The sequence below is a fragment of the Haematobia irritans genome, chromosome 5 (genome assembly GCF_050003625.1).
Source record: "Haematobia irritans isolate KBUSLIRL chromosome 5, ASM5000362v1, whole genome shotgun sequence".
Lineage (NCBI taxonomy): Eukaryota > Metazoa > Arthropoda > Insecta > Diptera > Muscidae > Haematobia > Haematobia irritans.
Window position 1 is genome coordinate 9,049,949 of NC_134401.1, and position 16,684 is coordinate 9,066,632.

Genomic DNA, 16,684 nt, shown 5'->3' on the forward strand with positions numbered 1-16,684 from the left:
ATTTTCAAAAATGTCAAAAGGTTGCATTTATTAAAATTCTACATTACACAAAATTGCACTAAAATTTTTCCAATTAAAATTTTAATTGAGTTTTAAAAAATATTCAATTAAAAATTTAATTGATTCAACAAATTATTTAATTGAAACAAAAATCAATCACAAAAATTAATAGTATCAATTAATTTTTTTAAATGACCTTCAATTAATTTTTTAATTGGCCTTCAATTAATTTTTTAATTGGATCAATTAATTTTTTAATTGGATCAATTAATTGTTTAATTGACCTTCAATTTATTTTTTATTTGGCCTTCAATTATTTTTTTAATTGATACTACCATTTCTGTGATTAAAGACCTTTCAATTAAAAAAATAATTGGATCAATTAATTTCGTGATTGAATCAGAATTTTTTTGTATGTAAAGTAGGTAAATACATTGAACGCCATTTGATTTTTGAATGTATTATTATTATTATTATTATTATTTTCAAATTTATTCTGTAAATATTTACAAAAGACCCTTTCTTTGTAGCTATGGCATTCTTTTCGTTAGAAATTCTACTTTATTTTCACATTCGATTTAAATTTATAGTGGTATATTCAAACATTACAATATGTTTATTATTATTTGTATATATTAACTTTCTTGTTCAAGCTTTAATATTCGTTATAATATTATATCTCATAATTTCTATATTGAGAAGGAATATGATCACCTCAAACATGTTTCAAGAGCAAAATGTTATTTTTGTATGGTGACCACGTAACATGTTTGTAACTAAAAGGTAATTTTCTCGTCAAATAGAACCTGCTTGCCGAAATCAGATATATGATTTCCGAGAAAATAACATGGTTGCGAAAATCATGTTAAATGGTCACCACCCAAAAATAACATTTTGCTCTTAAAACATATTTGAGGTGATCATATTCCTTCTCTGGGTGTATATTCCCAAATTGTTAATGGCAATTCACAATATGGAAAGTTATGGAAGAAAAAATTATATAAAATCTTTCTACATCGATTTATAATACAAATTTTATGTTTTTTCGAAATCTTAACATTCCGCATTATTTTATAATTATTATTGGGCATTCAATCACAAATACGGTACAAAATTAATATTGAAGGTTTGAGGTGCATGTTTTAGTATTTAGAAAATTATAGAACTCTGCCAAAAAAGGAACAATATGAAATATATATATTTTGTATTGAGCACCTCTAATATTGTTATATAAATATTGGAATTACATTCAAAAATTTGTAGTATTTATTTAACGTATTCTAAAATAGTGGGAATATTTATTCAAGTATTACTGTGTTTGTATTATGGGAATTAATCAATTACTAAGAAAGTACGAATTCATATAGTACAGTTTCAAACCTTTTCGAATAATGTGAGATATAGAAATTTTTTGAAAATAATAATAAATATAAATATTTTCTATTTTATTTATTTATGGCATGCTTCGAATATTAAAATAATAATAAGAATGCAATAGCAAACAAGGTAGGAATATCCTGCATGAATTATTTAGAGTCCAGATATTGTTGAAGAATAAATTACATTAATGTAATATATATAGTGCAGTTTCAAACCTTTTCGAATAATGTGACATATAGAAAATGTTTGAAAATACTAATAAATATAAATATGTAAAAAATCGATAATAGGTTAGGTTAGGTGGCAGGCCGATGTATCACGCTCACTTAGACTATTCAGTCCATTGTGATACCACATTGGCGAACTTCTCTCTTATCACTGAGTGCTGCCCGATTCCATGTTAAGCTCAAAGACAAGGGACCTGCTTTTTATAGCCGAATCCGAACGGCGTTCCACATTGCAGTGAAACCACTTAGAGAAGCTTTGAAACCCTCAGAAATGTCACCAGCATTACTGAAGTGGGATAATCCACCGCTTAAAAAATTTTATGGTGTTCGGTCGAAGCAGGAATCGAACCGATAATAAATTAATAATATAGAAAACTGTGAAATGTATTTAAATATTACAAAACTGTCAAATGAACCTTATGTATAGACAATTCGAGGGTGTTGGGTGCCAATTTCTTTGATTTGATTTTTATATATGAAGGAAGTATTATTCCTTTCAAAATTAAAGAAATATTTATTTAAATATTATTCGATTTGAGCTAAGGTAGACTAATGTTTAATTTATACACTAAAATTGTTTACACGTTGCAACGCGTTGGGCGCCATTTTATTTTTTTTTTCTATTTTAATAGCAAAACATTTTAATAGTAAATACATTTTTCTAGTGCGTTGAACGCTATATATTATTTTTTCTAAGACTTCATGTGATTAATTTGTATACTAATATTGATATTAATAGTATTAATATAATATTACAAATTAGAAAAAAGCTTTAAATACGTTGTATTCAAGTATTTGTCATGTATTGCAACATGCGCTACAAAGTATCATCCATGAAAATTGTAAAAATTGCGAAAAAGTTGATAAACATTAATATTTATATACAAAAATTGTTTACACGTTGCGTGCCATTTTATTTTTATTTTAATAGCAATTGAAATAGTTGTTTTCTAGTACGTTGGACGCTATTAGTTATTTTTTCTAAGAATTCATGTACAGATTATATATTATTAATGATATTTATAGTATTTTAATATTATATAAGAAATTTTGGAAAAAAAAAACTTTGAAATAAAACTTTTTTTCCAAGTACTATAGATTCAAGCATTTGACATTTAGTCATGTTTTACAAGATGTGCCACAAAAAAAACTATTTTTATATTTTCTCGACGATATCCAATTTCGCATTAAATATTCACAAAGTGCAAACTTTCAGTCTAATTAATTATTTTCTATTTTATTTATTTATGACATGCTTCCAATATTAAAATAACGATAAGAATGCAATAGCAATCAAGGTAGGAAAATCCTGCATGAATTATTTAGAGTCCAGATACTGTTGAACAATATAGCATTTTAATAGCAATTAAAATATTTGTTTTCTAGTGCGTTGGACGCTATTAGTTATTTTTTCTAAGAATTCATGTACAGATTATATATTATTAATGATATTTATAGTATTTTAATATTATAATACAAATTTTGGAAAAAAAAATGTGGAAAAAAAAACTTTGTAATTAAACTTTTTTCCAAGTACAATAGATTCAAGCATTTGTCATTTAGTCATGTTTTACAAGATGTGCCATAAAAAAATATTTTTATATTTTCTCAGCGATATCGAATTTCTCATTAAATATTTACCAAGTGCAAACTTTCAGTCAAATTAATTATTTTCTATTTTATTTATTTATGACATGCTTCGAATATTAAAATAATAATAAGAATGCAATAGAAAACAAGGTAGGGAAATCCTGCATGAATTATTTAGAGTCCAGATATTGTTGAAGAATAAATTACATTATTGTAATATATATATCAATGGCTCTCTATGCAAATTTCAAGCTTTAAAAATTTAAAAATTAATTTACTTGATTGGAACATTCTCAGGAATTGTTTACAATATGGAAACATTGGAACACTTGGAATTTAAGTAGAAATTATTATACCTAAGACTGGTATCTTTTATAAGCAATATGCCCTATTACAAACACTACGAAAATTTTTGAAATTCACACAAAAAAATATGTTTTTGTCTTCAATCACAAAATTAATTGAAAACTGTGAAATTTATTTAAATATTACAAAACTGTCAAATGAACCTTATGTATAGACAATTCGAGGGTGTTGGGTGCCAATTTCTTTGATTTGATTTTTATATATGAAGGAAGTATTATTCCTTTCAAAATTAAAGAAATAATTATTTAAATATTATTCGATTTGAGCTAAGGTAAACTAATGTTTAAGTTATACACTGAAATTGTTTACACGTTGGGCGCCATTTTATTTTTTTTTTCTATTTTAATAGCAAATACATTTTTCTAGTGCGTTGAACGTTATATGTTATTTTTTCTAAGACTTCATGTGATTAATTTGTACACTAATATTGATATTAATAGTATTAATATAACATTACAAATTAGAAAAAAAAGCTTTAAATACGTTGTATTTGTCATGTATTGCAACATGCGCTACAAAGTATCATCCATGAAAATTGGAAAAAAGTTGATAAACATTAATATTTATATACAAAAATTGTTTACACTTTGCGTGCCATTTTATTTTGATTTTAATAGCAATTGAAATATTTGTTTTTTAGTGCGTTGGATGCTATTAGCTATTTTTTCTAAGAATTCATGTACAGATTATATATTATTAATGATACTTATAGTATTTTAATATTATATTACAAATTTTGGAAAAAAACTTTGAAATAAAACTTTTTTCCAAGTACTATAGATTCAAGCATTTGTCATTTAGTCATGTTTTACAAGATGCGCCATAAAATAAAATATTTTTATATTTTCTCAGCGATATCGAATTTCTCATTATATATTCACTAAGTGCAAACTTTCAGTCAAATTAATTATTTTCTATTTTATTTATTTATGACAAGCTTCGAATATTAAAATAATAATAAGAATGCAATAGAAAACAAGATAGGAAAATCCTGCATGAATTATTTAGAGTCCAGATATTGTTGAAGAATAAATTACATTATTGTAATAGAGAGCCATTAATATATAGGCTCTCTATGCAAATTGCATGCTTTAAAAATTAATTTACTTGATTAGGACATTTTCAGGAATTGTTTACAATATGAAAACATTGGAACACTTGGAATTTAAGTAGAAATTATTATACTAAAGACTGTTATCTTTTATAAGTAATATGCCCTATTACTAATACAACGAAAATTTTTGAAATTCACACAAAAAAATATTTTTTTGTCTTCAATTTAATTTATCCAATTAATTTTTAATTAATTGGATGCTAGCATCAATTAAAACAATAATTAATCCAATTAAAAAATTAATTGATACTATTAATTTTTGTGACTGAATTTTATTTCAATTAAAAAATTTGTTGAATCAATTAAATTGTTAATAGAATACTAGCGGATCCGTTTGCACTTTGTTGCAACCAACCAAAGAAGAAATTAAATACTATAGTTTATTTTATGAATATGAAATTTAATATTGTCAATCCAAAACATTTTGATATACAATGTTTTTCGTTTGCCCATTTGAAGCGAGCACAAACAAACAATGTGGAGCTACAACTCTTGAGCAGCTTGATGATAAATCTGTCCTTGAATATGTAACAGTTGTAAAATCTAATTATATGTTGGATCAGAATTATTGCACACATTAAAAATGCTGTTCAGGTGGCATTTTTTAAAAGATATTGCGCATTAAGTAATCATGTTAAACGTCGGCATGAAATTGTCTCTTACAATTTTGGTCGCACCCAATGAAGTCATTTGAAATGCCGCATTATATGGTTGAATGTGAGATAAAAAATGCTTAGAAGCTTGCGACAATCCAAAAATTAATGAATGAAGTGGATCGGGGGGAGATTCAAATGCTGGCAGTTTTACTTTACCGTACGCACAACACATGTCAGCAGTTTCACCCTGAAATTTGGCCGCATCGCAATGTGGACATCTCACTGTCATTTCTCCAATAATAGCATATTCACTATAATCATTTTCACTACTGTAAACGAAAGTAGCATATTCCATATTTTGCACAGCACGACGTGAAGTTCGTATCGTTCGTCTCGATGTTGGATTTAATGGAGTTGAATATGCAGATGTAGGACGACGTGCGTTTCGTAATAGTTGAATTTGGCTCTGTTGTGAGCGTTCCTCAACACTTTGTATTCTCCTTTGATTAAACCTATAGGTAGAATTACGCGTACGTCGACCTATAGTTGATCTTCGCGTAGGTGGCATTTTTTCTTGATCAATGACAATTGAAATCACTTTTTAGATAATAAATATTCGCCAATATTTACGAAACTCAAAAAAAAAACAAATTTGTATGTTGTCAATCAAACAAAACAAAAATTGTTTCCATTCATAAAATTTATATGAAAACGGGTAATGTTTAGAAAAATCGCCATAACTCGGCGAAAAGAAAATACTTTTAAATTTTTGTTGTTTACTAACAATCCTCACTGCGTCTTCTACAAAACGTATTTAGCCATTTTTTATTTTATGTAGCGGTTCTCGAGTTATGGAGCGACAATCAAAATGTACACTTCCTTTTATATATATATAGAAGATATACAACATGAGTGGTAATAGATTTCCGAGTGTTTTTTTTTTAATATATAAGAATTAGAACTATTATAACCTTTAATAAATATAAATGTTATTAAATTTTTATAATATTGAAAACAATGAGTTTTTCTTAATTTATTATGGTTTTATAATAAAACTGTGTTTATAATAAAAAAAACGCACACGTGGTTTTAATTTTGCAAAATTGTACGTGCGGTATTGGTGTTTATTAATGAAAATACATTTATTTCGAAACATTTTAGAAACTGAGAAGTGAATGGATGTGATGTTAGAGAAATCAAAAATGCCTTTTATTGATAAAAAAAATTTGAATGTTAATCGCATGTTACGGTATCAGGCGAACATGAAAAATAAAAAATAAATAACTCAAAAACAAATAACAGATTAAGGAACTGTATATTTCTGTTATTAGTTTAAAATTTGTGCAGATTTTTAATTGATTTACATAAAAAATATACAACATAAGTGGTAATAGATTTCCGATTGTGTTTTTTTTTAATATCTAAGAATTAGAACTATCATAACCTTTAATAAATATAAATGTTATTAAATTTTTATAATATTGAAAACAATGAATTTTGCTTAATTTATTATGGCTTTATAATAAAACTGTGTTTATAATAAAAAAAAAGTGCACACGTGATTTTAATTTTGCAAAATTGTTTTTTGCGGTATTGATGTTTATTAATGAAAATACATTTATTTCGAAACATTTTAGAAACTGAGAAGTGAATGGATGTGAAGTTAGAGGAAACAAAAACGCTTTTTATTGATAAAAAAATTTTGGACGTTAATCGCCTGTTACGGTATCAGGCTAACACGACAAATAAAAAAAAAAATAACTCAAAAACAAATAACAGATTAAGGAACTGTATATTTCTGTTATTAGTTTAAAATTTGTGCAGATTTTTAATTGATTTACATAAAAAATATACAACATAAGTGGTAATAGATTTCCGATTGTTTCTTTTTTTTAATATCTAAGAATTAGAACTATCATAACCTTTAATAAATATAAATGTTATTAAATTTTTATAATATTGAAAACAATGAGTTTTTCTTAATTTATTATGGTTTTATAATAAAACTGTATTTATAATAAAAAAAAATTGCACACGTGGTTTTAATTTTGCAAAATTGTACGTGCGGTATTGATGTTTATTAATGAAAATACATTTATTTCGAAACATTTTAGAAACTGAGAAGTGAATGGATGTGAAGTTAGAGGAAACAAAAACGCTTTTTATTGATAAAAAAAATTTGGACGTTAATCGCCTGTTACGGTATCAGGCGAACATGAAAAATAAAAAATAAATAACTCAAAAACAAATAACAGATTAAGGAACTGTATATTTTTGTTAATAGTTTAAAATTTGTACGGATTTTTAATTGATTTCCATAAAAATATACATCATGAGTGGTAATAGATTTCCGATTTTTTTTTAAATATCTAAGAATTAGAACCATCATAACCTTTAATAAATATAAATGTTATTAAATTTTTATAATATTGAAAACAATGAGTTTTTCTTAATTTATTATGGTTTTATAATAAAACTGTGTTTATAATAAAAAATTGCACACGTGGTTTTAATTTTGAAAATACATTTATTTCGAAACATTTTAGAAACTGAGAAGTGAATGATGTGATGTTAGAGAAATCAAAAATGATTTTTATTGATAAAAAAATTTTGGACGTTAATCGCCTGTTACGGTATCAGGCTAACATGAAAAATAAAAAATAAATAGTAACTCAAAAACAAATAACAGATTAAGCGACTGTATATTTCTGTTATTAGTTTCAAATTTGAGCAGATTTTTAATTGATTTACATAAAAATATACAATATGAGTGGTAATAGGATGATCTATATTTATTCTACATCGGGATCACAGGTTGGAGATGCAACCATTTTTTTTTTGAATCTATATTTTTTATGTGACAGCAATTTGTAACATTTGTAAGCTTTGACAATGTATGTATTAATAGAAAAAAAATATAAATCAATAATTTAGGATACATATCTCATTATATTGGGCATTAGAATTGAATGAAGTGAAAATAAGGATTTCATTTCGAAGAGTTAAACTAAAAACATGGAAACATGATGCTAAATAATGAAATAGAAAAGATTCTTAAATTTTATTGGATTTTTTCTTGAAATATGTAAGAGTTGGAATACTTATAAATTTCAGTAAATAAAAAATATTAATAATTTCTTTTAAATATTATGAGCATTTCTTTTCGAAGAATTGAAAGAATTGAAAGAATCGAGAATTCACATTATCCTTAATGATGCAATATAATAAAATACAAAATTTTCATACAAATTTTATAATTTTTCTAGATAGAATAATCATAATATTTGGTAAATTGAAAATTCTAATAAATTGTTTATAAATATTATGAGCATTTGTTTGCAGAGTTTAGTTGAAAATATGGAAAATATCACATTAGTTTTAAAGATACTATAAAATGAAATATAAAAATTTCATAAAGTTTTTTGTTTTTTTTTTTTTTTATCTGTAAAAGTTAGAATAATCATAACTTTTAGTAATTAGAATTTCTTATAATTTTTTCTGTATATATTTGTATAATATTTATTTTCGCAAAAAAAAAAAAAATATTTAAAATATATTTCTTACAATGTTGGGTGCCAGAATTAATTATTATCAAGGCTAAGAGTAAGAAGATTTTTTTTTTAATATCCAAAAGTTAGAATAATCATAACTTTCAGTAAATAGAAATTTCTTATAATTTTTTTATAATATTGTTTTAGTAAAAATAAATTATTTAAAATATATTTCTCACAATGTTGGGCGCCAGAATTAATTATTACCAAGGCTAAGAGGAAATTTGGTTTTTTTATATATCCAAAAGTTAGAATAATCATAACTTTTAGTGAATAGAAATTTCTTATAATTTTTTATAATATTGTTTTAGTAAAAAAAATATTTAAAATATATTTCTCACAATGTTGGGCGCCAGAATTAATTATTAGCAAGGCTAAGAGGAAGATTGTCTTTTAATATCCCAAAGTTAGAATAATCATAACTTTTAGTAAATAGAAAGTTCTTATAATTTTTTATAATATTGTTTTAGTAAAAAAATAACCGCCATAGGATTTATTTACAGTTTGGCGGTTTCAATGAAATCCAGCATCGGTCGCCACTTTTTTTCACATATTTAGTTATAATATGCAACACTTCACTGTACATTATTAAAGAAGATGTCAAATTCAGGATTAATTTTGCGATGCTTCATCAGATGAATGAAAATTCTTATTGCAAGGAAAATAATTAAAACATATTTTGTTTTTGATGGATTTTAGGAATTCCAGCATCGGTCGCCACTTTTTCTCATCTATTTGCTTATAATATTCAATGCAAACATAACTTCAAGAGTAGTGTTTCGATAAGAAGAATCGTGGAGCCCCGATAAAATAACCGCCATAGGATTTATTTACAGTTTGGCGATTTCAATGAAATCCAGCATCGGTCACCACTTTTTTTCACATATTTAGTTATAATATGCAACACTTCACTGTACATTATTAAAGAAGATGTCAAATTCAGGATTAATTTTGCGATGCTTTATCAGATGAATGAAAATTCTTATGGCAAGAAAAATAATTAAAAAATATTTTCTGTTTTTGACGAATTTTAGGAATTCCAGCATCGGTCGCCACTTTTTCTCATCTAGTTGCTTATAATATTCAATGCAAACATAACTTCTGGAGTAGTGTTTCGATAAGAAGAATCGTGGAGCCCCGATAAAATAACCGCCATAGGATTTATTTACAGTTTGGCGATATCAATGAAATCCAGCATCGGTCGCCACTTTTTTCACAACAACAACACTTCACTGTACGTTATTAAAGAAGATATCAAATTCAGGATTAATTTTGAGATGCTTCATGAGATGAATGAAAATTCTTATGACAAGGAAAATGATTAAAAAATATTTTCTGTTTTTGATGGATATTAGGAATTCCAGCATCGGTCGCCACTTTTTCTCATATTATAATATTCAATGCAAACATAACTTCTAGAGTAGTGTTTCGATAAGAAGAATCGAGGAGCCCCGATAAAATAACCGCCATAGATTTATTTACAGTTTGGCGGTTTCAATGAAATCCAGTCTCGATCGCCACTTTTTTTCACATATTTAGAAAGAAGATGTCAAATTCAGGATTAATTTTGCGATGCTTCATCAGATGAATAAAAATTCTTATGGCAAGGAATAATTAAAATATATTTTCTGTTTTTGATGGATTTTAGGAATTCCAGCATCGGTCGCCACTTTTTCTCATATATTTGCTTATAATATTCAATGCAAACATAACTTCTAGAGTAGTGTTTCGATAAGAAGAATCGAGGAGCCCCGATAAAATAACTGCCATAGGATTTATTTACAGTTTGGCGCTTTCAATGAAATCCAGCCTCGATCGCCACTTTTTTTTTCACATATTTAATTATAATATACAACACTTCACTGTACATTATTGGTTGTAGAAAAATCATCACTTCTAGAATGGGGTTTCGGTGTGTAAGCCAATTTGGAGGATTTAATGAAATCCAGTATCGGTTGCCACGTTTTGCATATAAAGGAAAAAGAGAAGATAAATAAAATTCAGGATTAAGTTTGCGATGTGTAGCTTTGAATTTCTTTCATTGAAGCTACCATTTCAAGGTATTGCAATGGATCAATGATAATAGTACAGGAAAGTGAGCAAAAATATTTTCTTCCTAGCTTCCATCTATTATTGAGGGATTTTAGGAAGTCCATCACCGGTCGCCACTTCTTCTCATATATTTTCTTATAAAATGGCACACTTTCTCTGTAAATGATAGTTTTTAGACAATTCATTACTTCTAAGGTGGAGTTTCGATGTTTGAGACACACCGAGAAGTCCCGATTGAATAACCATTATATGATTTATTTACAGTTTTTCGGTTTCACTGAAATCCAGCATCGGTCGTCAATATTTACATATAAAGTTTCCAACGACGGTAATATGTTCGCAGCGTATTACTGAAGTGGGAATTCGAAATCACTTTTATGACATTCTATATTTTATGCTTTTTGAAGTGTATTTATTTACAGTATGAGCAACTTTCGAGAATTCGGCATCGGTCGCCATTTGTTGGCCCACGATAGTTTCTCACGACTTCACCACTTTGAATGCTAAAGACGAACTGCTTGAAATTAGAATGTTATGCTCTCGTTTTATACTCATTCTCGATGGGTTAGAACAAATTGAGCTACCGCTGTTTCCTTCAGCAAAATTTTACTACCTGAAAAGGTTTAATGTTATTTGGTTCAACGGGCAAATGCTGCTCGTAATTTCTTTTAAATTATCAGGAAACTAGGTAGACAATCTGAAATCTTTTCTTTTTAATTAGTAAAAATTAAATTAGTATTTTTACCTATGGAATTATAAGGAAACTAGGTAGACAATCTGAAATCTTTTCATTTTAATTAGTAAAAATTAATTTATTATTTTTACCTATGGAAAATCGAGGAGTTTCCCTCAAAACAAAACAAAAAAATACAATAAAAAATATTTTAAAAATGAAGATATATTTAAAAGAAAATAAGGAAACAAATAGAAATAGGTTATTAGATTTTACACCATTTTAATTTATATTTTCAATTAATAAATATTTTTAATGAACAATTTATTATATTCACTAAAAGACTAAATTAGGACCTCGAAGACTATTTCACATATTTCAATATCTAGAAACTAAGATTTTATGGGGGAACGAGTGAGACTGTTGTATCTGGTATCCTCATTCCAGAGGATATAAGAATCTATGGATTTTTATAGGATCGATGTTTTTCCAATCCGAAATGCATAGGAACTCTTATAAAGGGAATCATTACAGAAACTCCCCTAGTTCCAGGTTGCTGGATGGATACTGGACAATCAATAGTATTTGACTTGTCGGCTTCCGATATAGCTTTTCCATTTGGATATACAAGATCTTCCCCTGAGGGATGATAGATTCATGTTTTATTATAGACGATATGGTCTACATATATAGTAGACTACAAGGACTACTACATGGCAAAATAATAGCCTGTAGGAATTCTATATATTTTCGTAGGTTATAGAAATTAGTTTTATATTATAGTAATAGGAAAATAATATTAATATGGCTCCTGTTTTTATAGTAATTTTTACAGGGAATTTAGTGTGAACAGTTATAAAGTGAATTAGTATCAGCAAATTCGATAAAATTTGAGAATAATCGTTATCAAAAAGAACGGTGTTTTAATATTTGTTTAATAGAATACGCTTCTAAATGAAAATGTAGCAATTGCTATAAGAAGTGAAATAACCAAATTAAAATCTGTAAAAAAAGTTTAATGAGTTTGGGAGGGAATGATTTGAAGAATCACCTATGGGAATTAAGGCTCAATCACAATCAAAGCAACTACTGGAAGAATTCCAACGGGACGTAAAGGATATCGGGTCATATGAGTATGTTTATAAAGATGAGGGTCCAATACCGGGACATAAAGGATATCTGGTCATATGAGTATGACTATAAAGATGAGGGTCCAATACCATCGTTGTGGAAACTCAATTTGTTTGGTACAGGTAAATAATCAAAAATTTATTCTTTCCAGTTTGCATCTAGTTTTGAGGAATTTCAGGGAATTGAGCATCGGTAGCCACTTTTTTCATATATATGTTTAAAATAATGTAAAGCACAAAGGATATCGGCTCATATGAGTATGACTATAAGGATGAATCAATAGGGTGTGGAAACTCAATTTGTTTGGTTCAGGAAAATAATCAAAAATATTTTCATTCCAGCTTGCATCTATTTCTGAGGGATTTGAGGAAGTCCAGCATCGGTCGCCACTCTTTTTTCATATATTTGTTAAAAAATAAAGTAAAGCACAAAGGATAGCGGGACACACAAGTAGAACTAAAAGGATGAACTTGATGAATCAATAGGGTCCAATACCAGCGGTGTGGAAACTCAATTTATTTGGTACAGGAAAACAATCAAAAATAGTTTCTTTCCAGCTTACATCTATTTCTGAGGGATTTGAGTAAGTCCAGCATCGGTCGCCACTTTTTTTCTTTTCATATAGTTGTTTAAAATAAAGTATTCTCATATGTTGTAGATTAGACATCAATGCTCAAAAATTAGAAATGTATAATTTAAGAATATGACAAATAAAATTTGCTTATGAAATTGAAAAATATTTTTAAATTGAAAATTATTTTTAAGAAGAGAACATTTGAAAATAAATTTCTCACATTCTATAATTCACTCAAACTTTGGTAGTGTCTCCAAAAATAAATGGGATTTTGAAAAGTATTATTATTTACTCAATTTCTCCCATTCTTCAAATTGGGAAATGAAATTTCGGGGTCTGCCACGGGATCTTCAGAGCTCATTTTTTGTGTAAGTATCTCTTGGTCTATGTTTTTTGAAATAAATCACAAACACTTCAGGATAATTGCAGCTTGAACAAATGAAGAATATGGATTCAAATTCTTTAATATGAACTCACTCAAACTCTCAGCAGTTTCCTGAAATTCTTCACATTTTTCATATTGGAAATGATATTTCGAGATATGCCAGATCCTGGTCTGGCGGTATTTCGAAAAAATCACAAACACTTGAGGATAATTTCAGCTTGCTCCTTATTCAGCACAAATTGTAGTCTAGAAAAGATTCCAAAAAGTGGATGCACAAGACCAACTTTAATCCTTTCGGCAGTGTAGATTCTCGGTTCTCCATATCAATTTCGTTTCTTTTTTTTCGGCCGATTTCAATGAATTTAGAGTTCAAATTGGAAATGATATTTCGAGATATGCCAGAGCTCATTTGCGTTAGCTTATCCTGGTCTGGAGGTATTTCGAAATAAATCACAAACACTTGAGGATAATTTCAGCTTGCTCCTTATTCAGCACAAATTGTAGTCTAGAAAAGATTCCAAAAAGTGGATGCACAAGACCAACTTTAATCCTTTCGGCAGTGTAGATTCTCGGTTATCCATATCAATTTCGTTTCTTTTTTCGGCCGATTTCAATGAATTTAGAGTTCAAATTGGAAATGATATTTCGAGATATGCCAGTGCTCATATGCGTTAGCTTATCCTGGTCTGGCGGTATTTCGAAAAAAAAAATCACAAACACTTGACGATAATTTCAGCTTGCTCTTTATTCAGCACAAATTGTAGGCTAGAAAAGATCCCAAAAAATGGATGCACAAGACCAACTTTAATCCTGTCGGCAGTATAGATTCTCGGTTCTCCATATCAATTTCGTTTCTTTTTTTCGGCCGATTTCAATGAATTTAGAGTTCAAATTGGAAATGATATTTCGAGATATGCCAGTGCTCATATGCGTTAGCTTATCCTGGTCTGGCGGTATTTCGCAATAAATCACAAACACTTGAGGATAATTTCAGCTTGCTCCTTATTCAGCACAAATTGTAGGCTAGAAAAGATTCCAAAAAATGGATGCACAAGACCAACTTTAATCCTTTCGGCAGTGTCAATTTCGTTTCTTTTTTTCAGCCGATTTCAATGAATTTAGAGTTCGAATGGTTCAATATGGCGACTTGAATATGATTTTAAGGATGAACTTTAACCCGTATCAATAGGGACCAATACCAGCATTGTGGAAACTCAAATTTTGGATTACATATCAATGCTCACTTGTAATGTAGATATGTTGAGAAAGGCATAATTTATATATGCCAGACATAAGATATGGAACAAATGTTTTCACAAGATATCGACTGTAATTACTTTAAGAAAATATTACAAATACGGATAGCTTATGAAATTGAATATTCATATTTCTCACATTTCTTAATACGAATTCACTCAATCTCAAATAAATGGGATTTTGAGAAATATTATTCACTCAATTTATTCCATTCCTCAGATTGATATTGAAATTTCGAGATATCTTCCGATAATTCCAGAGCTCATTTTTTGTGTAAGTATCTTATTTCCAAATAAATCACAAACACTACAGGATAATTTCTGCTTGCTTGCATCTTCTTATTCGGCACTTTGTAAGCAAGAGAAGATTCTAACAAAAATTGAAGCACTAGGCCAACGTTATCCTTTCTGCAGTGTAGATCTTCGGTTCTCCATATCGATTTCGTTTCTGTTTTCCCCGCCCGATTTCAGTGAATTTGTAAATCACATTTTCAATTCGGATTTCTTTTTACGATAGTCTCACGAAATAAACCAAGATCTTGTCACGACTGCAGTTAAAGATAAACTGTTGAAATTACTAAAATGAACTCCCTATTTATACTCGTAGCCTATTTTGGCGAGGTTCCGTCGAAAAAAAAACACCCTAAAATACGTTACATTTATTTGGATTGTTTTGTTTTCCAATGATCTTCTACCTAAAATAGGGGTTGTAGTCTTTATTCGTAGTTTTGGTATTGAAATAGGGACTTATGCCTGCTATCCACAAAAGGAAACTACCTGGGGCGTCTTTCTTATCTTAATGCAGATGTTCGAGGAACAGTTTACTTAGGCGGCAAACAAATTATATTTTTAACGGAAATTTTGTATTAAAATAAGGGTGGTTCAACAATAATGCATTTTGAAGATTAGTTAAAGCAAAAAGGTTCATTCTATTCAAGTCTAGTTTTGTGGGCAATTTATATTTTCTACTAATGCAGCTGAATGCATTTTAGGTAATTTAGCAAATTCACAAATGTCCTTGCAGCTGCTATAATCGCTTTACCTAAAAACAAATCAAACCCGATATGAATAGCATGAATAATTTTTGGTTGCTGGATGGATACTGGACAATCAATAGTATTTGACTTGTCGGCTTCCGATATAGCTTTTCCATTTGGATATACACGATCTTCCCCTGAGGGATGATAGATTCATGTTTTATTATAGACGATATGGTCTACATATATAGTAGACTACAAGGACTACTACATGGCAAAATAATAGCCTGTAGGAATTCTATATATTTTCGTAGAAATTAGTTTTATATAATATTTATAGGAAAATAATATTAACATTAATATGGCTCCTGTTTTTATAGTAATTTTTACAGGGAATTTAGTGTGAACAGTTATAAAGTGAATTAGTATCAGCAAATTCGATAAAATTTGAGAATAATCGTTATCAAAAAGAACTGTATTTTAATATTTGTTTAATAGAATACGCCTCTAAATGAAAACGTAGCAATTGCTATAAGAAGTGAAATAACCAAATTAAAATTTGTAAAAAAAAGTTTAATGAGTTTGGGAGGGAATGATTTGAAGAATCTCCTATTGGAATTAAGGCTCAATCACAATCAAAGCAACTACTGGAAGAGTTCCAACGGGACATAAAGGATATCGGGTCATATGAGTATGTTTATAAAGATGAGGGTCCAATACCGGGACATAAAGGATATCTGGTCATATGAGTATGACTATAAAGATGAGGTTCCAATACCATCGTTGTGGAAACTCAATTTGTTTGGTACAGG